General features: G+C 35.2%; 1 pseudogene across 1 annotated transcript; it reads right to left on the bottom strand.

Moving 5' to 3' along the window:
- Positions 1–3565: 3565 nt before the first annotated feature.
- On the bottom strand, positions 3566–6275 carry LOC148864900 (ubiquitin-like protein 5 pseudogene; annotated as a pseudogene). The gene is made up of 2 exons (XR_016109049.1): positions 5998–6275; positions 3566–3758 (listed from the first exon to the last, which is right to left on the bottom strand). The product of XR_016109049.1 is annotated as a ubiquitin-like protein 5 pseudogene (transcript).
- Between the last annotated feature and the right edge of the window lie 8101 nt (positions 6276–14376).

Genomic DNA, 14376 nt, shown 5'->3' with positions numbered 1-14376 from the left:
ATCATAGCATTCAACCATCCCATTTATGAATTATTTTTGGAATCCTGTAGTTGATTCATCGATAAAAGTAATTAAAATTCATAAAATTGAATCGCTTGTTTGTGCTGATTTCTGGTTTAACAACAGCTGGACCTGTTTCATAGAGGGATGGCAGCTTAAGAACACCCTTGCTCCAGGAAACAAATGAGTGAATTTGTATCTGTTACCTGAGGGTGTGTTATACAATATGAATGCTTTTGTTTTACTTTGTATTTGAAAATTGTCATATAAGTTTTGAAATGTATTCTTCAAAAAATTAAAAATAAAGGAAAATTTCTGAGTAGTACCCTAAACTTGTGGGGCTTGTATCAAGTCAGTCCCCAAACTTCAAAACGTATTTTTGTGGTATTTTAAACTTTTAAATTGTATCTAATAGGTCCTTAACGTTAGTTGATTGTTAGTCGACATTATCACATGACATCAAATGTATATTAAATAATTTTAAAATGACAAAATTACCCTTCATAATATTTTCTGGCCATTTTATCCATTTCGTTTGAGTGTTAAAAGAAGGAAAGGGATAGAAGGGTTATGAAATCGGACAAGTGATCTTCCACTTACAGTTGATCGTTGAACGGGAGAGTAGGATCTTCAAGAGTTGATCGTTGAACGGGGGAGTAGGATCTTCAACAGTTGATCGTTGTTCGGTTTCATAACCCTTTTCCCCCTTTCCTTTTTCTAACACTCAAACAAAATGGGTAAAATGGTTAGAAAATATCATAAAGGGTAATTTTGTCATTTTGAAATTATTTAATGCGCATCTGATATCATGTGATGGTGTTGACTAGCGATTAACTAACAGTAGGGACCTATTAGACACAATTTGAAAGTTCGGGGGTACTTTGAAGTTTGGGGACTGACTTGACACAACCCCCAAAGTTCAGGGTACTCTTCAGGAATTTTCCCATAAGATAAATTGGTTTAGTTTTATAAAACAATAGATGCATTTGAAACTATCAAATAATGTTTTATAAAACGAAAACAAAAAATTAGGGTATATATGTGGCTTGTTTCTGTTTTCAAAAAACAAAACCAACCATGTTATCTTTTTTTTTATTTTTTGTTTAACCAACCATGTTGTCGTACACCCCCTAAATGATTTATACTTTTATAGAAAACAATGTTAAATAAACATATGAAAACATATTCTTTAAACCAGACATTCAACATCACATTTTTGGAATCAGTTTTGAACAGAGAACACATACATAACCAAGACCTTTTTTTAATAACCAATTTGTTTTCAAAGTAGTTGGTTTATTTATTATTATTTTTGTTTTTTTAAAACTACAAACAAGAAAACAATTCACATTGAAGAACACCACCTGCCCTGATTGTGCCTCCCTTATCATTTCAGTTTTGGGCAATTGTCCAAACTCCACTTTCAGACCTTGGGGCTCCATAAGTGAGGGTTTAATGCAAGGTTTAAAATTTTGACACAATACGCCTGATATAAGACATATCTTATTGTATCTTTGAAGCCTCGATACAAGATACGGTGGGAAAATGTGGTATCATCTTTTTTCCATCATATTGTATCTGTATCGATGGGCGTATTGAGTGTATCGATGGTGTATTGGTGGCATATTAAGCGTATTGGTATCACATTAGTCGATATGTTGCAAAAAAGATAGAAATAAAATACGAAAAAAAAAATATAGGGAAAAAAGATTCTTTCCCACAAAATAAACCTTATTTTACCCCCAAATGATTCTAAAACTCCAAACCTCATTCTTAGAGTGATAAATCTAAAAAAAAAAATACAAGAAACAACTGTGAATCATCATGGTTTTTGAAGATTTTTTAAGTTTTGGAAGTATTGAAAAAATAGGTAATTTTTTTTTTCAATTTTCTCATAATATCTTATGATTTCTTATTTTTCTTCAATGTTTGGAAATGTTTAAATCTTGTTAATCTACATTTATTGTATTGAAAGCCACATTTTTTTTTTGGTGTTATGAGTAGATCTATAAAAATGTTATGAATTTTTTTTGAGAAAAATAGAAAATAACAAAAAATTGAAAAATATATCTTTTATTTGCTATAAAGACTTAATATGTTTTAGATCTATGGATGATCTATCTTATGCACAGAGAAATTGAAATCCTTTGTGCAATATTTTTATTCTGTTTTTGTAATTTTTTAAATTAAATAATAAGTTTTGATTATTTATATTTTCTTGTAACTTGCTCATAAAGATTATGCATGTTGTAAATCTATGAATGATCTTTCACATCCATAGAGTAATTGAATTTTTTAATAATTATTTTTGAATATATTGTATAATGTTTACTTATTTAATTTTAAATTTTTATATTTTTAAAAATTAAAAATAAATAATAATTATTTAAATAAGAAATAATTATTAATTATATTTTCACTTAGAAGTTGTGTTGTGCCAATACATATTTTATGGTTGGATAGAATAGTTGGATTTTTTCCATCTCTTAAAACTTATGAACTATAATTTAGCCATTAGAACATATCATTTTAATGTATATGTACCTCATTTTAAGATTTATTGAAGTACTTATAATGCTTTCATGCATATCTTAATTTTTCTCACATGCATATATAAAGTGTATCCTGATAAGTCTTTTAAAATTGTCTTTTCAATACAGTTGATGTTTTCAATAATTTGAACATTGGTTTAATGAATGCATTAAACCTTCAATTTAGTAAAACTTGTTTTAAACCATTGCAATTCTTAAGCATTATATTTCGCCAAGAATCAAGAACACCAAGCCCCCGATTATTTACTTAAAAAAAAAAAAAAAAAAAAATCCATGGTGAAGATGCATGCTAGTTAGGCATTTAAAATGTAATTTGTTTTTACCAACCTCAATTTAATCGGTGGAACATGTGTTTCGCCAAACAAAACCTAAGATGTCAAAAATGAGGGTGTCAATTTGACAAAATTTAGTCCAATCCAATCCGGTCCAATACAAGTTTTACAAATAGACCAGGTCCAGGTCCAATCAAATACTATGAATACTTTGAACCATTTTGGAGCAGTCCAGTTCAATGTCTTGTTCAAATTGGTTTTAAGTTGGATTGGTTCCAAACTCAAACCCAGTCCACTGACACCTGTATTCTTATCCTCTACCAATGGACCGGATATGGTTCAATCTGATCCAATCCAATATAAATCCGTTAAGGATGGATCAGGTCCAATCCAATCTGATAAATACTTTGGACCATTAAATCTGGATTGGTCCAATTCAATGTCTTATTGGTCTGTCTAATCCGTTCAAATTAATCTTGATTTGGATGGGTCCAACCCAAAACCAGTCCATTGACACCCCAAGTCAACAATGCATACACGCAACACAGCATTGATTTGAAATTGAAGCATTTGTTCAGAGCCAAATACTTGCTCTTTTAATCCAGGTGGAATAGGGCGCGTGAGTTAGATGGTGTACCAGACCAAAATTTGCAAAGATCCTTGAGTATCTTCTAACCAAACACCCAACTATAGATCCTTGATTATGAAGACAATCCTATAGAATGAACTAGTGCAAGAATCTAAAGTAAGAAATGAAGTATTATTGAATATTGATATAGCCAATACTGTCATACTGAGTTTCCAAGCTCAGAACACTATCACGTCCATGTAATAAAGACAGGAAGACATTGATGCTACTTTGCACGCCCCTTTAAAGTCATATGTATTTTTATGGCTAAAGTCTCCAACGGATGACAGACTCAATAGGTGCTACCTGTAATGGAATAGAACAGCCAGAGTTCAGAAAACTGAAGCCAATGCATATCAATGAGCCATGAGACAGCAGACACTACAAACTAAAAACCACATAAATTTATGGAGGGTTACATAATCCAATAATAATAACACCTTTGCCTGGATTCATCCTAGCTTTGGTCTTTATATTACATCCTTGAGGAAAATACTACAATGTAAATCATGATAAAACCACTATCTTGCATATTATGCATGATTATAAACAACCAAGTGAAATCAGCACCATCTAGGAACCTCAACCTCACATGGTTTTCACAGGCATAGGTGTGATTACATGTTCTTACTGGTGATGATTCCTGTAGATCTATCCTTTCTTTCCTTTCTCTTGATCTCCCTATTTTCATTGAATCTTTATGTAAGCTTCTGCTGCTGCTACTTCCATCTTTAAAATCTTTTACATGGTTATTTTTCAGGAATATTGGTTTCTATGCTGTCCCTCCTCTTAAAAGGATCGATTAGAAATTGACGAAAAATAAAATAAAATAAATAAATAAAGGAGAAAGCATCCACATGACAATGTCATGGAAAAGACATATTCATGAAATTAGGCAAGCCTCCTTCAGAGGCAGGAATTGCATTTAGGTCTTCAACGGGATTCGACATCATCACCTTTGCATTCTGCTCGGGTTTTAACTACATTGTTCCACTTTCCTCTGTCCTACAGTATTCCTATGATGATGTACAAGATTGGAGAAGCCACTTGTAATCTAGGTATAGTTAACTTGTGAATCGTCTAAGACAATATCATCTCACAAAAACTAGAGGATTCCAATCCTTTGCTGATCAATCACCATACATTTCTCTAGTTATGGAGAAGTTCTGCAAATTGCAAATAGCTCTAGAGAAGGAATTGATGGGGCAAAAACCTCTCTTAAACAGTTAGGAGGTCCAGTTGCTTCTTCTCTTACAAGATCAATTGATGCTTAAGTCTTAAATGACAGGCTCCTTTGAGATCAATCCCCTACTAAATTGAGGTAGGTATTGGGATTAACATGTGTATGCTCCCACAAGGGAAAGTTATGAGGAGAATCCCTGTTGTACAGTGGGATAAATTGCAGCAGGAAGCTAAAGTGTTGAGAATGCAGGTCTGTGTGGAGAGTCCTTGGTTCATCCTCCATAGATGAATCACTTGATTCAAGCAGAGCCAGGCGGCTTGAATCAGAATTAAGGAGATCAAGCTTTAGCCAAATGTCAATCATGATTCAGTAGTCCAATAGTGCAACTATATTACCAGTTGTTGCTTCAAATACATGATGTAAAACAGCCACTGGAATTCATCGACCTTGTTAATTGGGGAGAGAAACTTGTGTAGTTTGGATCAATAAATAGTGATAAATTTAAGGCAGAAAAGTTTTTTCCCATTAAAAGAGTAGCCAACTGTAATTGGCATCAATTCTTAGCTCAATAAAGGGGCCAGAGACTATTTGCAGGCCTTCTGTGTCTGCTTTTGCTTATAGGAAAGTATTATCTAGTAAGAAATTTCTGTTGCCCCTCATCGAGGAATATGGAAAGGTATCTGGCTAAAACTTGATGACACTCAGAGAGAACAAAATACTAAACCTTCAATACGGTCCGCAGCTCCAAATAAACTAATGGTGCTAAGGAGGAAACAGAGAACCACTAACCGTCTAAACTCTAAATAAAAACCCTAAATTCAAACAACACAGACTTTGTGGACCCATCATAAGAGGATTAGTGGAATATTAACAACCATTTTACAAACAACCAAATAGAGTAAGAGCATCACTGAGCAAGAAATAGATCCCAAAACACAAGATTTCATAAATAGATTTTCGTAAGTCTCTTAGCCACCACCATGATTAGGAAAAACTCCCAAAGAAGAAAAAGGGATAACACAAACAAAACTATTAACGCAGGAGCCTTACAAAACCCAGCACCCAGAATGAAAGTCTGAAACAATTATAACAAGCTTCGCTTGAATCGAAGTGGCAAAACTAAAATGAAACCAAGCAAAAAGAAAAAGGAAAAAAAAAGGATAAACACAAATCCTAACCAGAGAAAGAAACTATTCTGATAAAACTCATATCACAGAATCAAATAATTCTCCACAAAAATCTTCTGACCATCTAACGAACGAAAGAAAAACAGAAAAGAAACCCTTAGGTGCTGAACTACGAGCCATACTGAAGAAAATCAAGACGTCTAGATAGACAGACATAAAGAGAACTGTGACTCACATGGTGATAACCAACTAGTTGTAGTAGAGCTCGAGGCCCATGCCGTCATGAATTTCATAGTCTTTGAGGGTGATGTGATCCTTGTAGATGGTGTACCACTTCTGAATTCTGATCTTATCGGCTCTGGTCCCTGTCTGGGCTGCAACCAGCTTCTTCAGGTCTCCAATGGTATCATCTTCGTTGCATTTAACCCGAACTTTCTTCCCCAGCCGATCGTTCAACACCACTTCGATCATCTTTCCTTCTGCTCTTTTTTATCTTTCTTTTTGTCTTCTCTCCACGACGAAAGCCACAGTCCACAGACACGGAGAATCGGACTCCGCCATTAACACAGACGCTATAGAGTCAGGATTATCAATGGAAAGAATCTAGAATGTTCCGATACTACACTGACGGAGAGCATGCACGACACGTGGCAGATTCTAGTTTACTAGGACCCCTAATAAAGTCCCCTCTTCCATTAGATCTTGACGTCGAATTTAACAACAGAGAAGATGGCGTTAGTGGGTCGGATTTGAATTCATCTGGGTGCAGTTATGACTTATGAGCGTTTACATTGGATGCATAAGTGCATTTAGGGGTGCAAATGGATTGGATCCCATCTTATTTGATCCAATTCGGATCACACTGTTCGGATTTTTGAAGTGCATTTAGGGGTGCAAATGGATTGGATCCCATCTTATTTGATCCAATTCGGATCACACTGTTCGGATTTTTGGATAGGATAATATGACCCGATCAGAAATCGGATTGGATTTGGATCACTCTTATCTGATTTCTGATCTTATATATGTTATATATTTATAAATATAAATATATAATACATATATATATATGTTATTTATTTATTTATAGATATATTATTTATATTACATTTTTATAAATTTGTTATATTATTTTTTTATAAATATATGATGAAAATAATTAAAAAATACTTGTGTTATTTGTTTTTCTATTTGAATTGGTATATTTTATTTTTCTTTTAATAATTTATTAATATTTAAAGAAAACAAGTTGGATCGGATTAGATCAGAAGATCTGACTTGTTGATAGGATCCGAATTCAATTTGAGGCCTATCAGATCCAATTATATCTTTGGATCAGATTAGATTCAGATATACCCCTGATTCGAATCTGATCTGATCTGTTTTGCATCCCTAAGTGTATTGTATATTGTGTTTAGTCTGGATCCAAATCCAAGTTTGGCTATCCATACCCTTTACTTTATAGGGCTGTTTCTTGTTTTGTGGGGATTGAAGTTGGGTGGGTTGGGTCGGGTTTATATTGAATCCAGGCTTAACCCTATGATTTGGGCCCCTAAGGCCTGAGCCCGAATTGAGCTCAAGGTGAAGCCTGATTTTCTTAATTTAAGTTCAATTAACATTATAATTCGATGTATTCGTATTGGTTAATAAATCAACTCCAAAATATGTATATATATATATATATATATATATATATATATATATATATATATAAATACATATCTAATTATCTATATATATGAATCAATGTGTATAATCAGGCCAAACTTGAATTGGAACAAGGTCGGACTAAGTTCAAGATACATAAAACTAGGCTTGGGCTGAACCCGAAAAGTAGAAAACCCCGTGTAAAAATTTTGGCTGAATGGGTTTGGGCTCCGATTGGACCCGCCCAAGGTGCACCCTTAGCTGTTAGTTGTTACTCTAAGTATGGATGGCCCGTGAATCCAATAAGTTGTTACTCTAAGTATGGCTGCTAGTTACTCTAAGTTAGTACAAAATGTAAATTACAATAATTTTCTCCATATGAGATACAAGAAGGTGGCTAAAGGGGGTAAAAAATATTTTTAAACATTTTTAAAATGTCACTAGATTTATTTCAATCATGTTTTTTTTTTTTTTGGTAGAAAATTTCAATGTTTGAAGTTTACTGAATGTTATAAGAAACCCTCATCAAATCAGACAAGAAGAAAACACAGTCTCACAGTTAACCACACAATCACCCATACATGCAATAGTTTATGGGGTGTAAGTTGAGTACCCGATTTGAGGAATATTTACTGCATTGGACTTTTGGGCCAGGGCCATTAAAAATTTAACAAACACCTTAGATTTTTGTGGATTTATTGGTTTTGAAACTCTCCACAATCCACATGGACCACACATATTGGACGTTCGTTTTGGGGTGTCATCACTCATCAGTATCATGACAATTTGTCCAGGTAAAATCTTGTGGTCATTTTCATCTGGAGGTGTGTGGTATGGTTCACAACATGTGGTTTCAACCACACCAAATTCTACTTTCAGACCAACTGGAAGTCTGGAACAAGACAAGAGGTCTCTTTTGGAAAAAGAAAAAAAAAACCTCCAACCAGCTCTCTCATTCATGGATGGTTAATGGGGAATAGATTGTGACTAGGGCTGGACAAAGAATTTGTAAATTGCAAATAGTAGAGAGTAATTTTAGGCTGGATCTGCCTATGTTTTGTTTTGTAGTGTTTTAAGGGGTCCTATCTCAAATCAATAGCAAGAGTAAAAGAAGAGAATTGCATATGTACAAGTACAACAGCCCCTTAGTTTTAATTAAAGCTTAATTTGACATTTATCCTTGATAGACAACATTCATTTGGTCTCTTTTTTTCTGATGGGTGATTGAGCATTGTTTGAAAGTTGAGACGATGGTTTGTCAATATATGGGATTAATGTTCAAAAAACCAGGTGATCCAGCAGATTGAGAATTGTCCATTAATATTGAATCAAGCGGTCACTAATCCTGATAGTATATTGTTTATTTTCCAAATGTTAATCTAGCTAAGAACATGCATGTATGGTTGGATTATTGATCAATGATACAAAGCTCATCAAATGCCTCTATTACTCAAGCAACAATCACACCAATCCTCACCGGAGAGACCTCCTGTTGAACTCGTGGTTAGCGATTCAACGGTGTCAATGGATCGGTTTTGGATTGGACCCATTCAAACTAAAATCAATTTAAGCGGATTGGATGAATCAATAAGACATATTAAATCGGACCAGTCTATGTCTAAAACATTTATTAAATTGGATTGGACCTGATCCATCCATAATAAATTTATATTGAATTGAGTTGAATTGAGTTAATTCATTTATAAAAGATAAGAATATAGGTGTTAATGGCCAGGTTTGAGTTAAAATTAATTTAAATTAAAATAAATTTAAATTGAATTGGACCAGTCTAAAATATTAATTGGATTGAATACGAGCTGGTCTATTTTAATGGACTCACATCAGGCTGAATCGGACTGGACCAAATCCAGTCCAATTACTGACACCCCTACTCAAGCCGTATGGGCTTTTGGATAGTGATATTGGAACTGGGTTTGGCCGTTGGAGGGATTGGCAGTTAAGTCATGACGAACACCAAAATAGCGATGAGAACAAAGGTTCCAGTAGGGGAGTCTCTGATAATAAGCTCTGGAAACCATTGGTTTCGTTAATTCAGATTCTTGAAGATGGTAAACGTAGAGCCGATTAGTGGGTAGCATGCCGACAGCTTACTTACCGGAGATGAGGCGACTTCTTACCCAAATGAAGACCGAAGATGAGGATGACGAAGAATGGAATGATAAACAGGAGAATTGAAGGTAAGAAATGACTACTTTTGTTATTAAGTGGAGTCATGGTGGCAGTAAAGAAATTCAGACAAAAAAGAGATAAAAGTTGAGTTGATGGTAAACTGGTATCTATATGGTGTACTGTGTAGTGATGGACAAGATCTTGTCTAGTGTCTACAGTATAAATCACTTTATTCTAGAGGTGCAACTTGCAAGAGCACTATGTGCCGGCCCGTATGGGAGGATTTTTGGGATGTGGCTTATTTGACTCCATGGAAACGCCACAACCAACGTTTTCGAATCCCCGCTGACCCAGACGGTCAGACCGTTTGGCCCAGGAATTGTTTAGGTAACTGGTTCTGTTTTATCCAAAACCTAGAATCTGATAAAAAATTATTAAAAAAAATCAATAAATTATTGATCCGGGCGGTCGAGCCGTTGATCCATTCAACAGTTTTTTACTGTTATTTATTTATTATTTATTTTTAATTTTGTTATCAAAATGGTCCGTTCGTTCGAACCGGACAGTCAGACCATTGACCCAAAAATCGGTGCCCATAATGGTTCTTTTTCCGGGTCATTTTTTAAAACATTGATCATAACTGAATTTGGATTAGTTGAACGCTTTAGCTGTATGACAGGCTGTGGAACCCATAATAGTGCTTCACACCAGTGAAAAAATACATAGGTTTCACACTGAGAGGTTGAGTGATTGTAGGCCCCATATAGTTTATGACTGGTGTGGAGTGTTATATTATTGGTTCCAGCAGTTAAGACATTCAGCTAATCCTATCTATGTTTGGTGAAATCCAAAAAGTGTGCCACTGTCTTTTATTTAATTCGGGTGTTCAACCACCACGCTCTATCATTTTTGAGTACACATCTCTGCCCCACGAGGAGACACCCCACAACGTTCTAGCACATCCCTGCCGTGTTTTGGGAATATCTCCCAATGATGACATCATCAATTCTGGTATTATCATCAGGAGATGTTCTCAATACATGGAAGGGATGTGCTGTAGGGTGTTGTGGGATGGTCCCTTGTGAGGCAGAGATGTGAATTCATCATTGCAACTCATCCATGCATGAGCTGAGTCGGGATCAGGTAGGCACAAAGTTGTAAGCACTTCAATGAACACTTAATAATTTTTAGACACCCTGTCCCTTAATTACCTGCAACCCCTACTCTTGAAAAAGATTAAAAACCACTTTTGAGCGTACTTATTATATTATGCTTACTAGATCCGATCCGCATAAACCATACCAAACGGCTCTAGGTATCTTTGCATCCTGTGTACATGACTTTTTTCTTCTTTTGGCTTTACATGTTTTCATAAACACGTTCTATATTGTCTATTTTGACATATGCCAATTATGTATACATAATTTTTTTTTTATGAATAATTAGAAAAAAGTGTATGATATCAGAAAGACATGATAATTTTGTTTTGGCAAAATAGGAATAAACTTTAATTAATGTAAGCAGAAACATTAAGTTCATTACATACATAACTAAATATTTATATTGTATTTACATGACCAATAGGCAAAAAGATGAACCAAAGAGTTTTGGTTGCGGTTTATGTGCTTGATTTGGACGTCATCTAATGATTTGATTAAACAGAATATGTGATGCAGGAGCATGCTTTCTAACCAATTGCCACTATGATCTTTATTTTGGATTTTTATGCGCTGCCTTCGCTGCATCAGATAAGAATATGGTTTTCAAAATCGGACAGTACGGGAAAAACCGGGAATCAGTTAAGTGATCGATTCTGTTTTTTTTTTTTTAAATTGGATTTTTTTTAAAAGTCGTTGATTTTGGTCAGGAAACCGTTGACCCGGGCAGTTAATTGTTTGAACAGTTTTGACCATTTTTTATTTTTTTTTATTTTTTTATAATTTTATCAGAATGGGCTGACCATTCAATTCAAACGATTGGACCATTTGACCTAGGAATCGGACCCCTGACCGGTTCATTCTCCGAATTGGTTTTAAAAACGTTGAGATGAATATTTTCTTGATTCCTTCCATTTGAGCCACTTGAAGACCTTTAATTATAGCACCCAATTCAGCATCTTCGCTTCCTGCTGCAGTAATAAGATGGTTTTCTTTAGAGACCAAAGCATAGGAAACACTAGCAAGCATGTTAGAAGATCTGAATGATCCATCAACAAACAACATAACAACATCAGAGTTATTAGCACTGTTTGGGTTTAATCCATGATGATCATGAAGATTTAAAGGCCTCCATTTAATTATAAAGTTGATTAAGTTTGTCGATCACTTGGATTGGTGAAGAGGATAGTCTTTGGAATTTCCTTGAATTTCTCTCTCCCATATGAGTCTAAGAAGAATACAGAACCGAGCAAGGTGATGCTGCACTTCCTCCTTACACAAGGTTTGAGACAGTTCATTCAGCCATTCAGACACAATCTGATGTAGAGGAGCATCTGGAATGAACTCTGGGTTGATACCCATCTGAGTTTCACACCATATTGTTCGAGCAAATGGGCAATGAAAGAAGATGTGGTGGAATGATTACTGATGAGAGTTACCTAGGTAGCATATTTCGACTGACTACTTCTGCTTATGCAACTTGCTTTGAATAGGAATCCCATTCCATAATGCCTTCCACATGAATAATTGATACTTGTAAGGTATCTTTAACTTCCATAAGAGTGACCATTTGAAAAATTAGTGGGATGAGGAGGGTTTGGTGAGGAGAAACTCTTTGTATGCCGACTTGACTGAGAAGACTCCATTCTGAGTTTTAGATCAGATGAGTTTATCTTGATGAACCTCAGTTAGTGGTCTAATTCTCTGAATGTGCTCTATGATGGAAAGAGGAAAGAAATGTTGAAGATGAGGAAGATTCCAATTGTGGTTCTATTAAGGAAATTAGACACTAGGATGTCTTTATACTATGGTTGAACCTGTAGGTCCCCATGAAATTCTGGTTACCCAGCACAGATTATTTTTCAATTGTTGCAGTAATTTCAATGCAGTTTTCCACCACTGTGAGCAATTCCTTGAGGTTTTAACTTTAAAAATACAATCTTTCGAGTAGTATTTTGCCCTAATAAAGCTTGCCCAGAGAGAATTCTCACTATTTAGGAGCCTCCATATTTGCTTTGAGAACATAGCCATGCTCATCTCTTGGCCCATCCTAAGTTCTAGGCCTCCTCGATGCTTGGGTCGACATAGTTTTTCCCAAGAGATCATATGGGAATTTGAGTTCTCTTGAGATGCCTTCCACCAAAAATTTCTGCAAAGCCTGTCATATTGTGAGTTTGGCAAGATGTTAGTACTCTGGTATAAATAGGAATAGCATGCACCGCAGATTGCACCAAAGTACTTCCGCCTGCTTGAGATAGCAATTTTGCTTGCCAAGATTCTAAACGAAAATTTAATTTATGAAGGTCTTGTTGTTGTTCTTTATTTTCCTTGTTTCCTCCTATTTTGACACCAAGATACTTCATCGATGACTCAGTATTGTTGATACCCATGCATTATAGAACATATGAAACTTCGATGTCTTCTGGGAATGTTGCTGCTGAAGAATATCCCTAACTTGGAGTAATTAATTTGCTTGTCCAGATAGCTTCTCAAATTGATTAAGAATAGCTTTTAGATTCCGAAGCTGTTGTGGATTGGCTTCACAGAAAAGTAAGCAATCATTTGCTAAGAGTAGATGGACTTGTACTTTCCTCCGATTGTTTCACTTGGAAACTAGAGATTAGACCATTTGCTTCAACGTCCTGTAAATAGAGAAGTTAGAACTTGCATACCAATGATGAATAAATAAGGAGAAATTGGATCTCCTTGTCTGAGACCCCTTTTTAATTTAAAACATTTGCCTACTGTGCTTCTCAATATGATAACAAAACAAGTAGAGGAAATGAATTTGTTATGAGGAGAGAAGAATGGAAGAAGAGAGAAAAGAGAGAGAGAGAGAGAGAGAGAGAGAGAGACAAGAAGAGAGAAGAGAGAACTGAGAGCAAAATATACTACTGGCAGTGCAACTTTTTTAATATATATACTAGGGCAACAACAACTAAAATAAAAAAGAGTAAAAGTACAATAGTACCCCTATGGTACTATACATAGGAAAAATAATAGTTGTTAACACTCCCCCTCAAGTTGGGACATAGATGTCAATCATACCCAACTTGTCACATAAATCATGATGTCGTGAATGGTGTAGTCCTTTTGTAAAGATGTTTGCAAGTTGATCCTTAGTGTTGACATAGGGAGTATACAATTCTCCTGTGATAACCTTCTCTCTGATAAAATGCTTGTCGACCTCAATGTGTTTAGTTCTATCATGTAGCACAGGGTTAACAGCAATGTTTATGGGTCTGTCCACTAGAAAACCCAACCCACTTAAGAGATTCTTTATTTACATAATTTCAGCCACTCCATGAGCCATTGCTCAATATTCAGCTTTAGCACTGGACCTACCTACCACACTTTGCTTTTTGCTTCTCCAAATAACTAGATTTCCTCTTACGAAGGTATAATAGCCACTAGTTGACTTTCTGTCATTTAGGGATCCTGCCCAATCTGCATCAATATACACTTCAAGATGAGTCTATGCTTTTGAAACAACAAGCCAGCGCCTAGAAACCTTTTAAGGTATCGAATGATTCTTTCTACTGCTTCAAGATGAGTGGTCAAAGGGGGATGCATGAATTGGCTAAGGACACCATCTGCATAAGCAATGTTTGGGTGGGTCATAAAAAGATATAACAATATCCCTATAAGTCTCTGAAATTGTTTCACATCCTTGATAAGGA

Source organism: Nelumbo lutea, chromosome 3 (assembly GCF_056320005.1).
Source record: "Nelumbo lutea isolate HS-2025 chromosome 3, American lotus-T2T, whole genome shotgun sequence".
NCBI classification, from domain to species: Eukaryota; Viridiplantae; Streptophyta; class Magnoliopsida; order Proteales; family Nelumbonaceae; genus Nelumbo; species Nelumbo lutea.
The sequence above is the reverse complement of the archived record's forward strand: the minus strand, read 5'-3'. Positions and strand labels throughout refer to the sequence as shown.